General features: G+C 46.1%; 1 long non-coding RNA gene across 1 annotated transcript; it reads right to left on the bottom strand.

Moving 5' to 3' along the window:
* Positions 1-6409: 6409 nt before the first annotated feature.
* Positions 6410-11952, bottom strand: LOC112908589 (uncharacterized). Its single transcript, XR_003232952.2, has 3 exons — positions 11772-11952; positions 9271-9328; positions 6410-7250 (listed from the first exon to the last, which is right to left on the bottom strand). It is a non-coding gene; the product is annotated as an uncharacterized lncRNA (long non-coding RNA).
* Between the last annotated feature and the right edge of the window lie 7393 nt (positions 11953-19345).

Genomic DNA, 19345 nt, shown 5'->3' with positions numbered 1-19345 from the left:
ACATTGTGGTCACTTAATAAATCTTTAACCATAAAGGTAGTGATTTTTATGGAGTCAACCCCACCCAGATCCCTTTTGGCTTTTCCTGAGTTTACACTGCACACACCAGAGTAAGAGGATTTTTTTTCCCCCCAAGAGGAATTTGCAGGCCCATATTTTTCTGAACCTGACTGCAGCCATCAGTGATCATGACAGCTGCTTCTGCACAGTTATTAGGGCGTATTTGTAAGGTAAGCAAAGTTTGTCTGCTTCACCTTCCCACATCTTGGAGGGGCTGGGTATTATTCTGGAAGGAGACTGGGCTTTGGAGCAGGCTGACCTGGATTCAAATCCCATTCCACCACTGACAAACTCTGTAACTATGGGCAACTGAGCAACTAATAGAACCCTTTCAATCTCTGTTTCCTGATCGAAAACATGACCAGAATAGTGTCTTCTTCAGAAAGTGGTCAAGAAAGTGAAATGAAATGGTGTAAGGAAATCACCACTCCTGGTGTCTTTTCTTCCCTCCACAACTCCAGGCTTGTCCCACAGAGCCCTCCTGCAGACCCTGAGGGTTCCCAGGCTTTCCCAGAGTCAGGCAGGCCCGGCCAGGGCTCATCTGTCTCACCCTATCAACGAACTACCCCTTCAATAGATACTGTCTGTCTGTCCTCCTATCTTGGTTTAGTGTCCTCAGCTTCCCAATGCTTTAAAAATTATCTAATCAACGAATAAAAGCAACAAATCCCAAACCTGTATTTCACCCCAATAGGAATTCTGAAAGGTATTCCTAATTACGAAAAGTATTAATGGGGCCGCTCATCACATAATTTTGAGAAACACCGAAGACTAAATCCCCTTCTTTAGATGACACGATTTAGCCTGTTAATGGTTCCAAGGAGTTCCACAGAAAAAGAAACTTGTGCAACATCCCTTAACAGCTCAACAAATTATATGCCCTCCTGAAGGCCTGTTCCTGACAATCACCCACCCCACCCTCAAGAAAGGTTTTCCCTTAATAGTATCCTGAGAAGCACTATTTTACTATCAAAGCTACAATTCCCTATTGATGGCATGGCAGGCATCGAGCAGGCTCCATGTAGACTAGGACACATTGGCTGCCATTTGAGAGGTCTGCAAGCCCTGAATGTGAGAACAAACCTCTTATGGCTGGCACAGGCTGGAACTAACCTTGATCTGAGGAGGAGTCCAATACCTAAACCTCTACAGCACTTTTCAGCTTACAAAGCATTTTTTTTAAAGATTTTATTTATTCACTCATGAAAGACATAGAGAGAGAGAGGGAGAGAAAGCAGGCTCCACACAGGGAGCTTGATGTGGGATTCGATCCCGGGACCCCAGGATCATATCTTGGGCTGAAGGCAGGCACCAAACCGCTGAGCCACCCAGGGATCCCTCAGCTTACAAAGCATTAAAAAATATATGACCTCATTCACTATGTTATCTCAGTTTATCCCTAAAAATGCCTTCTGAAGCGGGCAATATGGGCTTCTTTCCCTTTTGAGTTAGTTGAAGTTAGGATCAGAGAGACGAAGTGAGCCAGGAAGTCTCAAAACTGAGACTCAACCCAGACTCTGATGGGACTTCTGGGCCAGAGCTGCACCCAAGATACCAGAACAAGAAATAAATGAGGGGGGATCCCTGGGTGGCGCAGCGGTTTGGCGCCTGCCTTTGGCCCAGGGCACGATCCTGGAGACCCGGGATCGAATCCCACATCGGGTTCCCAGTGCATGGAGCCTGCTTCTCCTTCTGCCTGTGTCTCTGCCTCTCTCTCTCTCTCTCTCTCTCTCTCTGTGTGTGTGTGACTATCATAAAAAATAAAAATAAAAAATAAATAAATAAAATTAAAAAAAAGAAAGAAATGAGAGGTGTGGGAGGGGAAGGGGAGAAAGGACAAATGCGGGTGATTCTTAGGTCATTCACTCCACTGGTGTGCACTGTGTCTACATGTCTGTCTACCTCAGCAGCTGCTTCTTCCCCAACAACACAGCTCTTCTGTCAGGAGACCCATAGCACAAGCAAAAGCCAGGACTCAGGAACTGCCAAGGCCCTACCAAAGGTGAGGTCTGGAGGCAGTCCCCGGGGCACTGGAGAGAGAGCGCTCCTTCTCCCATACTCTCCCAGCTGCCAGCCTGGCAGTGAGATAGCACCTCCACACCACTCCTCTTCTTCCCCTCCCTTTACACACTTTTCCAGCCTTCCATTCACCTTGGCCAGCAGACACAGGCCAGGGGACCATCATCCAGAATGGTGGGAATCCAACGCTTCAGACCTGGTGTCTCTGATTCAAATGTTAGGTGTCCTTTTGGGTCACCTGCCCTCTTCCCAGAAGCCCAGAGAAGAGGAAGGGAAGAGAGAGAGAGGGAAGAGAGAAGTTGGAAAAAAAAAAAAAGTAAGTAATGACTTGTAGATTAGACTCATTTTTCTGTGGGTTCAAGGGCATCTTCTGGATTTTGTAAACTTCATGCTAAGAGCTCAATGATGTCATCTTCTGCTCCAAATGCTTTATGTGAACTGGTTGTCATAAATCTTAAGGTGCCCTTCTCTCTTGAGTGGTCTCTGGAGCACTCTCACCTGGTGGAATCGACTGTAATGAATGTAACAATGACAAAGACTGCATCTCTAACATGGAAATTCTGATGTGTGATGTCTCTGAAAATAAAACAACCCCTGGTTATAGGCACTGCTGTGCTTGGGTGCTCGCCCAGAAACTTCCCATTCCTGAGAGGAGAGATTTCCCAATAAACTTCATCCTCCTTTTTGTGTTAACAACAACATACTTTTCTGGGTTTTTTTGGGTTTTTTTTTTGACAAGAACCTTTTGGGTTTCTTTCCAAAGAAGTCAGGGTTAGGACAGTTAAAAAAGATTTTTGGAAAGTTATCAGCTCAGCTAAAGGTCACATTTTTAAGAAGCAGGGAGGGACTATTTCTTTGTCTGGGATAAGAAGGCAGTTTCCTACAGAGTAGTTAATAAATGGTATTTCTCACTAAAGAAGCAAGATGCCTACATTCATCAAAAAAATATCTAATGTTAGGAATGCCAAAAATTATTCATTGTTAATTTCTCCCCTTCCTACTGCAAGTTTTTAAAAAAATATTCACTGTACCAACTTCCACTCCTTTCCACATCCTAGTACATCTTTTGCACCCATGGGAGAAATGTGCTTTGAAATCAAAGAAACATATCTCTCTTTTTTTAACATTTTATTTTTAAGTAATCTCTATATCCAATGTGGGGCTCAAACTCACAACTCCAAGACTAAGAGTCACACATACACTCCACTGACTGAGCCAGCCAGGTACCCTGAAACGTAATATTCTAATTTTATTTGTGTGTTAGCTCAATGGGTAGAGTTCATAAGATGAAAGAGCTGAAGTATTTTTTATCTTTGTTTTTATTTTTCCATTCCCCCCCCCAATTAATCTTTATAAGGAATTGTATTAGTTTGTTAGAGCTGTCATAACAAAGTACCACAGGGACTCTGTTTCTGTTAGCTTAAACAACAGAAAGTTCTCTTCTCAGAGTTCTGGAAGCCAGGAGTCCAAGATCAAGATGTCAGCAGGATTGGTTTCTTCTAATGCTTCTCCCTTTGGTTTGGTGGTCCTTTGGGGGCTATCATCTCACATGTTCTTCCCTGTGTGTGTGTGGTGTGTGTGTGTGTCCTTATTTCTTCTTCTTCTTCTTCTTCTTCTTCTTCTTCTTCTTCTTCTTCTTCTTCTTCTTCTTCTTTTCTTCTTCTTTTCTTCTTCTTCTTCTTCTTCTTCTTCTTCTTCTTCTTCTTCTTCTTTAAATATTTTATTTATTTGAGAAAGAGAGATCAAGGAGAGGGAGAAGCAGACTTGCCACTGAGTGGAGAGCCCTGATGTGAGACTCGATCCCAGGACCCTGAGATCATGACCTAAGCTGAAGGTAGGCATGCAACTCACTGAGCCATCTAGGTCCCCCTTGTGTTAAAAGAGCATCAGCCATATTGAATTTGAGCCTGTTCTAATGACCTTATTTTAACTTAAGTATCTCTTTAAAGACTCCATGTGCAAACATAGTCATATTCTGAGGTATTGGAGGTTAGAACTTCAACATATGAATTTGATGGGAACACAATTCCCTCAAAACAGAAGTAACTGGTAATAGGAGGTCTTGGGGTGACAGCATAATGGGTAATGAAATAAGAAATTATTTTTAAAGAATTTATTTATGTATTTTAGAGAGAAGGGAATGGAGAAGAGGGGGAAAGAGAAAATCTTCAAGCCGACTCCCTGCTGAACACAGAGACTAATGCAGGGCTCAATCTCACAACCCCTGAGATCATGACCTGAACCAAAACCAAGAGTCAAACACTCAACCTACTGAGCCACCCAGGTGCCCCATGACACGAGAAATTAAATGAGGAATGGTAGAACCAACTAGATGAGGAATCATAAGAACTGGCTTCTAGCCCCAGCATGGTTATTTACTGGTCATAAGACCTTGGGCAACCTTCTTACCTTCTCTGCTCATCTGACCTTTCAATGTCAAATGAAGAGAGAAAATGCACTCAATGATTTCTGAGATACTAGGCAAATCCATCAACATGTCACGGTTGGATGGTAATCCAAGGAGAGGTAGAAGCAGTAACACAGTGCACTGATTTCTTGGTGGCCTGAGGGAGAAGTTTGCACCTCAATCAAATGTACCACGGGAAACCCATTCCCTGTTTCTTCCAAATGAAAGCCAAAGGAAGGTCAATGTAATGCTTTACATGATTGCCTAATCACAGTCCACAAAATCTGCAACAAAGTATGCAAAATCTGATTTTGCACTTCCTATAGTATCAAAAATCCTATCCTATAGTCTCAAAAATGACAAAAGACATGGAACATTTTTAAGAAGGTAAGAAAAATGGGGGACCTGGGTGGCTCAGTTGGTTAAGTGTCTGCTTTCAACTCAGGTCATAATCTCAGGGTCCTTGGGATGGAGCCCGGTGTCAAGCTTCCTGCTCAGCCAGGAGTCTGCTTCTCCGTCTTCCTCTGCCCCTCCCTCTGCTCATTCTCTCTCCCTCAAATAAATAAAATTCTTTTTAAAAAAGAATGTAAGAAAATGAATTTCATTCATCTTTAAACTTAAGTCAGTAAGTATGGGGTGGTAAAAGCAAATAAACTGTGATAGGAGACAGCAACCTCAAAAGAATACTTATAAAGCCTTGAATCTCATGAATATTTCATTGAGATATATGTATACATATTTAAATCCCTATTTGGCTCAAAACACTACTTGGAAGGTAAGACCTGTAGAGTGAGTACAGCAACTAGAGGAGCCCACCTTCTGAGAAAGAGTTGTACCCTAGGCCCCTCCCTCAGCAGTGCTTACAACTAGAAAGCTCTCAGTGCTTTAGACAGTCAGAGCTTTCACCCATCAGTCTCCATTGACCTTCACATCAACCCTCCAAGACAGGCTAGGTAGGCTGTACTATTTACACCCCTGTTCATACCAGAAACAAAACCCAAGCCCTGTGTCCACTACAATCTCCCTGCCCTGCAGGAAGAATCCCAGTGTGTGAACATGTGGGTCAAGACCTTGACATTCTGTGAGAAGGAAGTGGGATCTGAATGCTTGCAACCTTGGCCTTTCCAGATGCTGCTCCCAGCTGCTCAAGATCTAGACACCCTACTCAGATGGTCTTGCTGGCAATTCTCCATGTTCCAGAACTGTCCCTCTTCTCTGCCCCCCTTTTACCAATGCTTGTGAAGGCTTACAACATGCCAAGCACTGGGCTAGGTACTGTGACTAGAAATAAGAACAGATTGAGATGCAATTTTTTTCTAAGAGCTCACAGTGGTGAGAGCTCACTAACAAATAAATCTCTGCTCAGTTCCACGAATGCCACCTGGGCTGGGTCCTGAGAGCTCTGGAAGTACAAAGAAGACAGATGGGTACAGAAGAATCAGAGATTGGGGAGGGGGGAGCAGAAGATGGAAGTATCCAGCAAGAGGTGGTACTTGAGTTAAGACTTGAAGGCCCACTGAGGCAGGCTAATGGGGGCAAAGGTGATCTAGGTCAGTTAGAAAACATCAGGTTGTTTTGAGGGGCTAAGAATTGTTCTAAATGTAGGAGTCTGAGAGAAAATAAGTCATAGGCTAAAGGTAAATCCCGAAGTCCTATAGTAAAAAATTGAAATTAACTGTGAAAGTCAGGGAGTCCAATCAGACTGCTCAGCCAGTCATCCTGGTGGCATGGCCACAGACAAAAACAGACAAATTATCTTCATGATGCTTCAATCTCCTTGCTGTGCAATGAGAATTATGATCTATCTACCTAATAGGGCAGCTGTGTACATTGCATGAGATCTCCAGTGCAAAGTCTATATATAGTGCATCCATTAGCATTATTGTTATTAAGAAGTGCCATCCATTAGCATTATTGTTATTATTTTTTTTTAAGATTTTATTTATTCATTCATGAGAGACACAGAGAGAGGGAGAGACAGGCAGAGACACAGGCAGAGGGAGGAGCAGGCTCCATGCAGGGAGCCCGATGCCGGACTTGATCCCAGGTCTCCAGGATCACACCCTGGGCCAAAGGCAGGCACTAAAACACTGAGCCATCAGTGGGATCCTGCATTATTATTATTATTATCATAATTAAAGGAGTGACATGGCAGGCTTTGTGTTCTAGAAAATCTAGTGGTTATTCTCTGCTTGCCCCACCAAATCCATTGTCTTTCTTTCTATGCCCTGCTCTGTCCTGGGAGGCAAGCCCCCAAAGACTACACTCCCAGGCTCTTTTGCCTGCTGGCTTCTTGCTGATTGAGCCAGCGGATGGTACAAACAGGAGTTTGCAGCGCAAAAGAAGAGAGAGGTTGGGGTATTTCTTCCATGCAGGGCAGGTGATCTGGTCATGGCTATGACTCTCCACATCTTGGATGGGCTTCCCGGGAAGCAGAGACTGAGGCAAGAACACGGGTTCCAGAGATTTCTTTGGAAGCTGATTCCAGAACTGAATGAGCAGGGAAGGCCAAACAGGGGAGAGTCAAATAAACCGAGTATGGCTGGGATTACAGCTGTGCATAATGGCGGTGAGGCTCCCTGGAGACCTCTGAGAGGTACAGAATGCCTCTGGAGGTTCCTGTCAGGGGGGCAGGGGGCTTTGGTATGCATCCAGGAGCTGCTGTGCCAGCCCAGTCTGCTGGGTGCCCCTGCCCCATCGGCTCCCCCATGCCTTCCAGCTGCACTTCAAGCAAGGCAAGCAGGTGCAGCTGCACAGAAGACCCCTAGAAATAAATCAGAGGGACACTTGCTTCCATTCTGGTGGCAAGCTGTCAGGAGGAGGCCACAGCTGCAGCTGAAATAGCAGGGAGGGGGTGTGACAGGGACACGGAGCGCTCCATCCATGCCTCTGCAGCTGGGCCAAGCCCTCCCCTGCAGCGTTAGGGCCTCCCTTCTTCCCATCCTTGCCCTTTAAGCCTAAGAAAGGTTTCCCTTCAAGCTAATCTCTGTGCCCACACCCCTGTGCGTGCCCCGGGCCCTGATTCCACTTCCATAAATACTTCCTTCATGAAGGTCCTTCCATTGAACCCACTGAGTGGGATTCTTATTCCTTCTGGGGCCCTCCCAGAGATGGACAGATTACCCTGGCTGCAAAACTAAGGCTGGCAGCATGAGGTGGTGGTGAGGAGGTCATTGAGGTTATGTTTCTCAGTCATCCTTGCTGAAGATCATACAGGTGTGAAACTCAACTAAGGCAGGGGGCAAGGGGGTGGCATGGAGCAGACACACACCTTCATGTGGCCCCTGCAGGAGGCTTGGCTGCCCGGAGAAGCTCGGCCATGCTGATCCTGTCCCTGGGCTACAGGCACTGCCACCTAGGCCACACAAAGCCTTTAATGTCAGGACAAACTTCTAATCGTGGATTCTCAGAGATGACAAAAGTGAGGACAGGGAAGTCAGGTGTGGCGACAGCATTGCTGCATAAATCTCCATCTCTCGTATTACTGCTGTCCTCATAGTTGTCAATAACTACCTTAAAATATAAAGTTACTCTTGTGGACTGAACATTTGTGTCCTCCCCAACCCCCCAAACTCATATGTTGAAGCCTTAACCCCCAATGTGATAGGCACTTGGAGGTGGGGCCTTTGGGAGGTAATTAGGTTTAGATATGGTCACAAGGTGGGGGCCCCATCGTGGGATTAGTGCCTTTTAAAGGAAGAGGAAGAGAGACCAGAGTGTTCTGCCTCTACTCTCTCTCCCTAAAAGATGGCTGTCTACAAGCCAGAAAGAGGGTCTCACCAGAAGCAGAACCTGCTGATGCTTTGAACTGGGTCTTCAGTCCCCAGAACAGTGACAAATAAAGGTCTGTTGTCTAAGCCACCTGGTTTATGGTAGTTGGTTATAGCAGCCAAGCCGACTAATACAGTAACCAAGGCAGAAATATGTGTGCCACTTCATTGTACCTAAGTGATTTGTCATATTATTTATCCTTTATGTAAAACTAGTATGAGGCCAGGGGAAATAGCTCCTATTAACCTCCAGAACATAATGGGAAAATAAGACCTTTATGATGCCTGGGAGTTTGAGGCAGTGGTTTCCAATGGCTGAGAACAATCAACCAGGTGCCAAGCACGCCCACATCTTAAAGGGAGCTGTTGGACCATGAATGCAGGACACGCTGAGCAACAATTATGAGGCCAAATCTGCCAACATCATGACATTCAGCAAACATTTCCAGGTCAGAAGAGAGACAATAAAGACTTTTTTTTCAGAGGCTAAAGAGCCAGTAGAGAAGAAGACTGTTGCTGAAGCTGTGAAGAGCCAGTAGAGAAGAAGACTATTGTTGCTGAAGCTGTACATTTTCTTCCCCCATGGAGGACAGGAATACTTCCTGTATACCTAAAGGTGTGTTGCGGGGGGCAGGGAGGAGCTTTAGGAGAAACCTTCACAAATCCTGACAGCCATTCCTTGGTTTTTGGAGGACATGAGCATGGAAATCTGATTCTTATCTAGAGAATCTATAGGTGGTATCCAGTGGTGTTCCTGTCATTGGGCACAGTGACTGGAGGTGGCTACACCTCCAGAATGATGTGGGCCAAGGATGCATGTGTATTTCCCATAGGGCAGCAATTGAACCTATGGAGTAGGAGGGTGTAGGGAGTGGTTTTGGAGGATAATAATCCACAAAAGTACCCCACAAAAAAAAGGTCCACCTTCAACATCTGCTGTGTGCAAAGCGACCAGCCACAGAATGCACAGGTAGTAGTCCGTCCACCCCAGCCTGCCCACCCCCTTTCTCTCACCTTCGTCCTGCGTCAGGCCATGCAGGAGCTACAAGCTGGGCTGGCAGCGAGGAGAGAGCTGGGGAGAGAAAAGAAAGATGAAATTCACCAATCTCCCCCCCAACACAGGTGCATACCCCTTCTATGGCAGCCTTCCAACTAAAAGTAGCCCAAACTGGGGGTACTGGATTGAATGGTGCCCCCCAAAACACATCCACATCCTGACCCCCAGAATCCATGAATGTGAGTGACTTTATTTAGAAAAAAAGGAAAACCAAATGGGAAGAAATCAAAAGAGACAAACCATGAGAGACTCTTAACGCTGAAAACAAAGTGCTAGAGGTGGAAGTGGGGGGTGAGAGGATCGGATAACTGGGTAATGGGCATGAAGGAGGGTAGGTGATGGAATGAGCACTGGGTGTGATATGCAACTGAGGAATTATTGAAAACTACATCTGAAGCTAATGAGTACTATATGTTGGCTAATTTAAAGAAGAAAAAAAAAAAGAAAAAGAAATCCGAAATATATTAAGCCATTATATGGGTATATAAAAAACACAAAAATTACAAAGAATGCAATGACAGGGATGCGGAAGCCATCTTTTGGGGCTGCAGCCTGTATGAGCTGCTGCTTAGGGGTCAAGGCTGGTTGCTCCACTGAGGCAGGTGGTTGCTCAGACCTTGATAACTGGGGCTTGAGCCTGTACCTACACTCAGAGGTGCAGGTGGCTCTTCCAGCTGATGACAGTGAGTCAGAGCAATGACTACCCCTTGCACTGGCTCTGACATGGCAGGAGGCATCACTGCCCTTTCTAATTGCTGAACTCCAACCTCATGATGGGTTTGGCCAGCTCGGGCTCTGAAGCTGCAGCAGGCACCACAGTGGGAGCTGGGGCTAGCTCTTGAGGTGGTTCAGGATCTGGCTCTGGGACTGGGGCTGTAGCTCCATGAACAGAAAGTATCATCATCATGATTGACTTTCCATGTCCCTTTCAAATAAAGGAAACTTTTCCCATTAAAAAAAGAAAAAAGAAAAGAGAGAGAAGAAAGAAAGAAAAAGAAAGAAAGAAAGAAAAAGAAAGAAAGAAAGAAAGAAGAAAGAAAGAAAGAAAGAAAGAAGAAAGAAAGAAAGAAAGAAAGAAAGAAAGAAAGAAAGAAAGAAAGAAAGAAAAAGGGTCTTTGCATAGGTAATTAAAAATCCTGCAGGACCTGGGCATGCCCCAAATCTGATGATAAGTGTCTTTATGACAGGCACACAGAGCAGAGACACAGGGGAAGGAGAAAAGGCCAAATGAATATGGAGACAGAACGGAGCCAAGCAGCCACAAGCCAAGAGCATCAAGAGCCACCAGCAGGTGGAAGAAGCAAAGAAAGATCCTCCCCCAGAGCCTTCCAGCTGACACCTGATTTCAGACTTCTCATCTCCAGAAATGTGAGAAAATAAACTTCTGTTGTTTGAAGCCACCGAATTAGTGGTCATGTGTTACAGCAGGCAGGGACACTATACACCAGGAAAAGAGAGGGTGATCAAAACCAGGTGAAATTCAGAGTTCAGATACTACCGTGGGTTTCACTTTGGGTTACCTAGGATTTTCTGGAAAAGCAATGAACACGGCCTGAGACTTCCACCAGAGGTAGGGCACACACTATTCAAGTTTCTGAAGGAGGGCGAAAGTCCTTCTTGTTCCCTTTCAGTTGTGCCCATTTAATAAACTAGTTGTACTTACTCCAAGGGATACGCACTAGAAGAGTCGGTGCCTTCTTGCCACCACCCTTACTGTTGTGTCTCTGCCGGTGACAGCCCAGGAGTACACCCAGCGGTGACAGCCCAGGAGCTACACCAGCAGTGACAGCCCAGGAGCTGTACCAGCGGTGACAGCTCAGAAGCTACACCAGCAGTGACAGCCCAGGGGCTACACCAGTGGTGACAGTCCATGAGCTACACCCAGCGGTGATAGCCCAGGAGCTACACCCAACGGTGACAGCCCAGGTGCTACACCCAGCGGTGACAGCCCAGGAGATACACCCAGTGCTCCGTCGCTCAGGGCCAGCGGTCTCAATCTTTGGTGCAGGCAGTGGCTCTGCATCCAGATGGGGGGCTGGTGAGGCAACCCCGGCTCCACCCCTCAGCAGCTGGACAACCTCAATTTCTCTGTGCCTCACTTTTCTGGGCTATAAAATAAAGAGACTCACAGTCTCTAGGTCACAGAGCTGCATGCAGGACACAGTGGACACCACGCAGCGGTGGATGAGGCGGGTGAGGCCTCTGGGCCTTATCCCTGCCCTGGTGTCCGAGGTCCAGGGGGAGCATGGAAGGCTGACGAAGCACAGCCTCTCCCCCCAAAACGAGTCACGGGCCTCGAGGACAGGACCCTCCACTTCCCCCCACCTCTCCGACCTCTGCAAAGTGTTGGAGGGACCCTGCTTGCTTCCGCGTCCCTCTACTTACAGAGTCGGTCTCCTTCCAGCTAATACTAGCCTCCCTGCGTGGGAGGGAGGCGATCCGGAGACAGAAAACTTACGAACAGAGTTTGAAGTCCATCTCTCGGTGTGTTAGGTGCTGGGCAGAGGCAAAGAAGCACGATGTACACCTTGGCTAGCCTGGACCGGACAGTGAGAAGGGAACACAACACGGTTTCCAACAATCCGGTTAAGAGACATTACAAGGCCACGTGCACTTCGGTGCTAAATTGTGTCAGGCCTGGAGTTGCCTGAGAAAGAGGCTCCGTGACGCCCAAAGTGGCCTACAGGCCACATCCTGGCCATGACGCATCTCACCTAGTCAAGGAAACCGAGAGTATCCTGATTAGGGTTCTTCTGTCCCACAGGATGTTGATCCTGGCCGTGTCAGGTCACTAGATGTGACGCACGTCTTTTGGCTGGGGATTACCAAATTTTCAAAAACCATGACTCAAACCTTGACCAGCCTTGATAACACACGGGTGTTTCCTTCTGAAAATGTCCCCCATCCTCCTTGCCACCCCCCACCCCAGCAACCACCACCTGCCTGGTGCTCCTTTGAGGTCACCTTGGACGAAGGAGTCCCCTCCCCGTGTTCACCTCCCCGGCGGGGCTCTGCTTGGGCGCCAGCAGAGCCGTTCAGAGGGTGGGGGAAAGAGGCTGGTCCTGCCAGATGCCCCCTCGGGTGTCCGCTTCCTCCCCCAGATAGAGTTTGTGCTTTGGAGCATTAATTTAGCCACAGGGACCTCATCATATGCCAGAAGCGTTCCCCCCGGAGGAAGTGGAAGTGTTTTGCCTGGCAGCCTGCCACAGCGTTCAGCAGGGAGAGGGGAGTGGCTCTCTGGCATCACCGTGGCGGCTGCCGGCTGCCTCCTTCAGGCCCCGTGCACCCATTCCCCCAACCGCACAGACTGCTGGCTCCTGACAGCTCACGGCCGAGTGCCTCTTCAGGAACTGCCTTCTGCCAAAGGATTCAGTCTCTCTTGTGGGGGCAGCTTGCATCCAACAACTGGTCCAGCTGGGGAGGCTCTGCAGGACCAGCCCTAGAGCCCCGGTTAGGACCAGCTCAGGCCGACTGCATCCCGCTCAGCTTACCCCTTTGCCCATCTGGCCTCTCACCCCACAACAGCAGCTTTCTTTCCCCAAAGCACTCTCCAAAAAACCTCTTAGTTCAGAGGCTCGGGTCGATTTCTTGGAGTCTCCAAGCTGCATGAATGTGACCACCTGGAGCCTCTCTCAACCGTCTCTGCAGCAGGCTCGCCTCCAGCGAGGGTGAGGAAGCATCCTACAAGCAGCACCAGAAGGACTTTTTTTCCCCTTCTGGTTCCACAAGACCTTGGCAGGGCCGATTCAGGGGCTGGGACAATGCCTAGGCCAGAGTTCCTTTCATCGATCCGTGCCAGTGGTGTCATGCTTGGCCATCACCCTGTTTCTCAGAGCTTCAGCATCTTTCTTTATGACAGCCTAAGCCTTTCAGGGGCGGCTTCCTGAATGGCCATCCCACATCTACAGAGCTCAGGAGTCCGGGCATCTCTGGTGTCTGAAATAAAATGCCCGGGTCCTGCAAAATTCAAAGTCCAAAGTCCCCCACGTGCCCAGAGAGCGAGCCCTGCATCCTCAAGGTTTCAGGACATCATTCTATTAGGCCTGCACCTCACCCACGCGCCAGCCCCACCTCAGCTTCCCGCTGGCTGTGAGAGCCTGGACAGGTCACCTGCCCTCACTACACCTTCATCATCTCCTTTGTAAAACGGTGCTAATGAAGAGCACCCTATTTGTAAGCGCTTTTCCGAATCACTTAGTTCAATGCCAACTGAGGGCAGGGATTCCCCTTGAACGACACGGCAGCCCGCTTCTGCTTGACCACTCCCTGGCACCCCATTTTCTCATCAGGCTCCCCAGCTTATTTCCTGGTCCCCGCTTCACATAAGTTCCAGATTCCCCATCATTCTGGTTGTTTTCCTCCAGGAGACTTTCCTTTTCCTCTTTAAAGGTAGGGAAAGAATGGACCCCAACATTCAAGGTGCTATCTGCATAATAATTCCATGCATGCATTTAAAATAATATTCAACTTACAGTAACTTAATTTACACCTATCTTTTCAGGAAGATGTTTGCTATAGTAAATATATCATGCTACCCCATACTGAGAGATTTTCTTGGACTCATAGGGTTTGCTTGGGTTAGTGTGCACGGGCTGCAGTGATAGAATTCCCAGCTAACTGTGGCTTGTGAAATAAGGATCTTCATATCATTTTTAAATTTTTTATTTATTTTTAATTTTTTAATTTATTTTTTATTGGAGTTCAATTTGCCAACATATAGCATAACACCCAGTGCTCATCCCATCAAGTGCCCCCCTCAGTGCCCGTCACCCAGGCACCCCCACCCCCCCACCCACCTCCCTTTCCACCACCCCTTGTTCGTTTCCCAGAGTAAGGAGTCTCTTGTGTTCTGTCTCCCTTTCTGATATTTCCCACTCATGGCTCTTCAATAATTTCAGAAAATGAGATGTCTAATCAGAGATGGGTGATCTTTGTTTGATGAGGGGCCTAACAATGTCCATCACAGACACTGGCTTTGGTCTACATGGTAGTGAGACAGCTGTTGGACTTCTAAGTGGCATATTCTTGCATAATCACATTAAAGATCACAAAAAGAGTCAGGCCTCCTTACCCTCCCTCTCTTTATTAGGGAGCAAAATCCTCAGGAATTATCCACTGGATTGCCCTACATGTCTTATGGCTTAACTTGCCATATGCTGATACTAAACCAATCATAGGTAAAGGAAATTAGGAACACATACTTGACGGATACCAATCTAGGTGTATCCTCCTCCCACAACCCTACCACCTGGGGACCCCCCAATGCCAAGTTGGCAGATGGGCCTTTCTCTCAGGAACATGCTGCCTAAAGAAGTGTAGGCACTTAACAGTACCTATCATAGTTCCTTAGGATGCAAAATCACTTCAAAGTCAATGTTATCTAACCCCCTTTCCAATGATCAGTTTCAATGCTTTACTTAAATAAATGGGGACACTATATTCCAAGAAATTATTAGACAGTTTCCTCTTTAAATTATTCTTTATAATTTAATTCTAAACATATTTTCTGTGTTTCTTGGGTCATCGAGAACAATGGGCTTTCTTTTCCAAAAAGTGGCCATTCCAATATTCTAAAAATTTTTTCTCCCAAGTTATACATACCCAATCCTTTCTCCAGTCTTCATCATATGGTTTTGAAAACTTGTACAATATTATCCATTCTACAGACATCCTCTGATTTTTCTGCTTGGTACTCACACATTCCTGTTTCTAACATGGTTTAATCAGTATAGCGTAGAACCCAACTATTGCTTCCTTTTTTTTTTTTTTTCATTTAAGATACTCTAGTACTAGTTACACCAGTAATGTAGATTTACCATAAAATAATTTATTTTGAAAAAGATTTTATTTATTCATGAGAGACAAAGAGAGACAGAAGCAGAGATATAGGCAGAGGGAAAAGCAAGCTCTCCACAGGGGGACTTATGTGGGACTCGATCCTAGGATCCCAGGATCATGACCTGAGCCAAAGGCAGACACTCAACCACTGAGTCACCCAAGTACCCCACTGTAAAAATACTTTAAAAATTCTGGTGAGCTTTGAAAGATCACTACAAGATATTCTCCTCTTTCATGTATTTTCTTCCCCAATCTCCCCTGAATCTACCCATATCTTAAATTTCTTTCTCAATTTCCCATCAATATCTTTCTTCTTCAAAGCCAACTCGCAAAGCCACCAGAAGATCCCATATGTGTTTCCAGAAACAATGTTAACCCCAGATTTGTGAACCTTATCCAAAAGTGGTGGATTTCTACTCTCAGTTACTTTATTCTCCCTTTGGCAATTTTGGAATCACCTTCCCTGTTTCAGATTCTATTTTTCTATTAATACAGCCCAAGATCACCCAGCTTTTTATGCACTACATTTTTTAAGACCCCTTCATTACATTTCTTGATTCAGTGTAAGCTTATTATTGATAACAAGTGTTTCTGTGTGCTGCTATTCAACTAAATCTCCTCATTCTTGTAGAATTTGTGCAGTTGGCTCTGTGGGCCAAGTACAGGGCCTTTATTTATGACTGTAACATTTCATCCTCTTGGATTTGACCCATTGCTCTAACAAAAAGGCCTTTGGGTACTGATTCTGTCATCCAACAAATTCAGTATCTCTCTCTTAACAAACTCTAGAAATTGCTGTGAAGAATGTTCTGTAAATGTCAGACAGTAATATGTGAGTCATGTCTGCTGCCAGGAATTTCAGACAATTTCACACTACATTTGTAGCTAAGCCTTTCAAATTCATGACCAAAGAGCGCTGCTTTTTCTGCATCTTCCTCTCCACTTTGGGTAGTGTGTCTTGTGAAACTGGCCAGGAATTTAAAGACAATGGCTCTTCCAGGAATTTGAAAAAGAGAAATGACCACAATTCCAAGTGCCCAGGAGTCTGGCCTATGCAGTATTGCCTACCTCACCTCAATCCGCACCGCCCCCACCCCCATGTGCTGCCTTGGTAAAGGTTTTGTTTCTAGGGGCTTCCCATCAGCCCAGCTACAGTCCAAGTGCCCTTCTCCAGCTCCTTTCTGTGGCTTTCAATTTCCTGCTCTCCCTGACCCAAAGGACCCTGTAGTAGGCCTAATAGTGGCTTCCAAAGATATCATGTCCCAATCCCTGGAAACTGTGAATGTTAACATGCATGGCAAATATCTTTGCAGGTGTCATTAAGTTCAGGATGTTGAGGTGGGGATACTATTTTTTATTATCTGGGTGAGCCTGTAATGCAATCACAAATATCTATCTAAGAGGGAGAGAGGGAGATTTTATATACACACAGACAGAAGAGAAGAAGGCAATGTGACCATAGAAGCAGAGACTAGACTAATGTGTTCACAAGCCAGGGGATGCTGGTAGCCATCCAAAGTCAGAAGAGGCAAGGAATAGGTCACCCCTTAGAGCTCAGATCCTGTCAACACATTGATTTTTGGCCCAGTGAAACTGATTTCAGACTTCTGGCCTCCAGAGCAGCAAAAATATAAATTGTGCTAATTTGTTAGAACATCCATAGGAAACTAGTACAGACCCTAAGGACGCCTGGAGGAGATGCTCAAATCTTAATCATTTTCTCCCCACTGCAGGTCTGTTGGAGCTCCTCCTATAGCCCCCACATCCTGGGTTGCTTTATATACTATTTTATTTTTATTATCCTCATCTTTTTTTTTTTTTTTACAAATACTTCCCATGCTTGTCGAGTTACCAGCCTACTACTTCTTTGCTCATTCACTGTTTTACTGAGAAGAGCAGAACTGCAAAACATAAGCTCCCTCAGCTAGCTCCCTCCCTGCCTTTTGATTTGTACACCCTGCACCTGCACCTGCACCTGGAGGAGAACTGCCCACGGCACAACTCCAGAGGGCACCACTCACATTACAGCCCATGTGAACGGTGCCCTCTGTAGCCTGCCTGGAAGACCATACAACACACACACACATACACCTCTATTCTACCTATTGGAATTTTAGCTTATATATTTCCCTTTACTCCCTCGATAACTCTGGCCAGAGTGCTCTCTTTCTTCTCTTTCTCTTTCTTCTTTCTGAAGTCATGAAGCCCCTTATTTATTCTGTTAAGGCATTCCTATTATGGTTAGCTTCGTTTTTGCCTCTCAGTATTGGAAACTCAGAGGTGCCATAAGCCTCTGTGTCCCCAGTGCACCTTTCCTATAGCTGGCTCTCTGTACAGGTGAGACCTGGGTATCAGTAGCCTGATAGTAGCCCTTCAAGACCCCTACCTTTAGGATTCATTCAAGGTGGACTTAACCTCCAAGCTTACAAATGGTGGGAAGCAATGCGGGAAGGTGAAGATGTAGGAATGGCTGATGGCTCCTGGTTACTCTGCACTCCACTCCCTCTTACAGGCTTCCTGTCTGGGGCATTTCTCCTCTGGGCAACATCTCCCATTGTGTTCCTGGAGGACCTCTCCTTTCCCATAAAGGACAGCTAATACAGGGTTGTGTATCCAGGAAACTTTTCCTGAAGGTTCAAAGCAACCAGAATGGGCCTTTACGTCACACAGCATGACCTAAAACTGAATAAATACCAGGCATGCCTCTTCTCTTAAAAAAAAAAAAAAAAAAAAAACTTTGGTCAAGCCCACCAACCAAGAATCTCTGCAGAGTAGCCTTTCTCTCTCCCTGCTCCTTAACATCTCTAAGTGAAATGTCTTATTCTTGGTCAAGCCAAGAAATTGAGCAACCTCCAGTCTTTTCCTAAGCCTAAACTGCAGCACATAACTTCGCTAATGGTCAGGTGAACAAGGCTTTGGATCCACGACTCCACCTCTCAGCATCAGAGCAGACATTTGAAATTATAGTTTTCTCTTTTCTTTCACAGACCACTTCAAATTCCTGGGCTGGAATGACCTCTCTCCAACCACCCCCCACCCCAACAAAGAGGCAGAAGGAAGTGCATATTTATACTTTGCAGCATTATTGGCTGATTAATGAAGAAGATGGGCTGTTCAAACCATCCACCTTTGGGGACTGGTTTTACTTTACCAAGAGATGATGGCCCACAAGACAATCTCACTGTTCCTTAATCTGAGTGGGCTGGTTTTCTATGAGGTTTAATCAGAGAAAAAGGAAATGAGCTAATGCAAAATGAAACCCCCCAAAGCCTCAAATTCTTGGGTTTTTGAGTCATCCGTGCAATATTTTCCTTTACCTCACTGGAAAGCAGAGCAAGAGAAAGAAAGTGTATTGGTTTCCTAGGGCTGCTGTGACAAAATATTACAGACTGAGTGGCTTAAAACAATGGAAATGTATTTGTCTGGTTCTGCAGGCCAGCAGTCTGAAATCACAATGTCAGCGAGATTGGTTCCTTCTGGGGGCTCTGGGAGAGAAGTCGTTCTATGCCTCTCTCCTAGGTTCTGGTGGTTTACTATCAATCCTTGACATACCTGCAATGTACACCCTATTTCTATTCTGAGGTTCTGGGTACATGAATTGGGGGGGTGAGGGCACTGTTTCAGCCTAGCCAAGAAGGGAAAGGGCTGTAGGCCTGGTAGGAGGACTGCAGAAGCCCTCTTCATTCCCACCTGTGGGAGCTCCTCTGGAACAGGTACAGAAAAAGCAGAGTGATTTTAGACTCTCATTCTCAGTATCAGCATCCTCGTGCTCTCGTCAGCCCCGCCTCACACCTTGTTTTTTCCCTTTCTTTACCTGACTCCTCACCTTGAAAAATGGGGGTAATAACAGTCCTGACTTCAAAGACTGGTTGTGAAGATCACATTCATTAATCAGTGTGGAGTGCTTGGACCACTTCCAGGCACCTGGTTCTTGTTCAATAAATGTTACCAGCTGCCTATATTTTTCTGAGTGCTTTTTGCTTGTAGGGGCCACAGAGAGGCACTAGGGACGAAAAATGACGCAGGCAAAACTTCTGCCCCAAAGATACTTGCCAACTCACAGGGGAGACTTTGACAAGGTCAAGAGCCATTAGAATGTGTATATGCTTGTGCTGAGTGGTGGACGGCTCAGCTGGCAATTGAGAAGGAAGACAGTCATAGCTTGACTCCTTTGGAGACAGAACTCCCCAGAGC

The sequence above is a fragment of the Vulpes vulpes genome, chromosome 4 (genome assembly GCF_048418805.1).
Source record: "Vulpes vulpes isolate BD-2025 chromosome 4, VulVul3, whole genome shotgun sequence".
Taxonomy (NCBI): Eukaryota; Metazoa; Chordata; class Mammalia; order Carnivora; family Canidae; genus Vulpes; species Vulpes vulpes.
The sequence above is the reverse complement of the archived record's forward strand: the minus strand, read 5'-3'. Positions and strand labels throughout refer to the sequence as shown.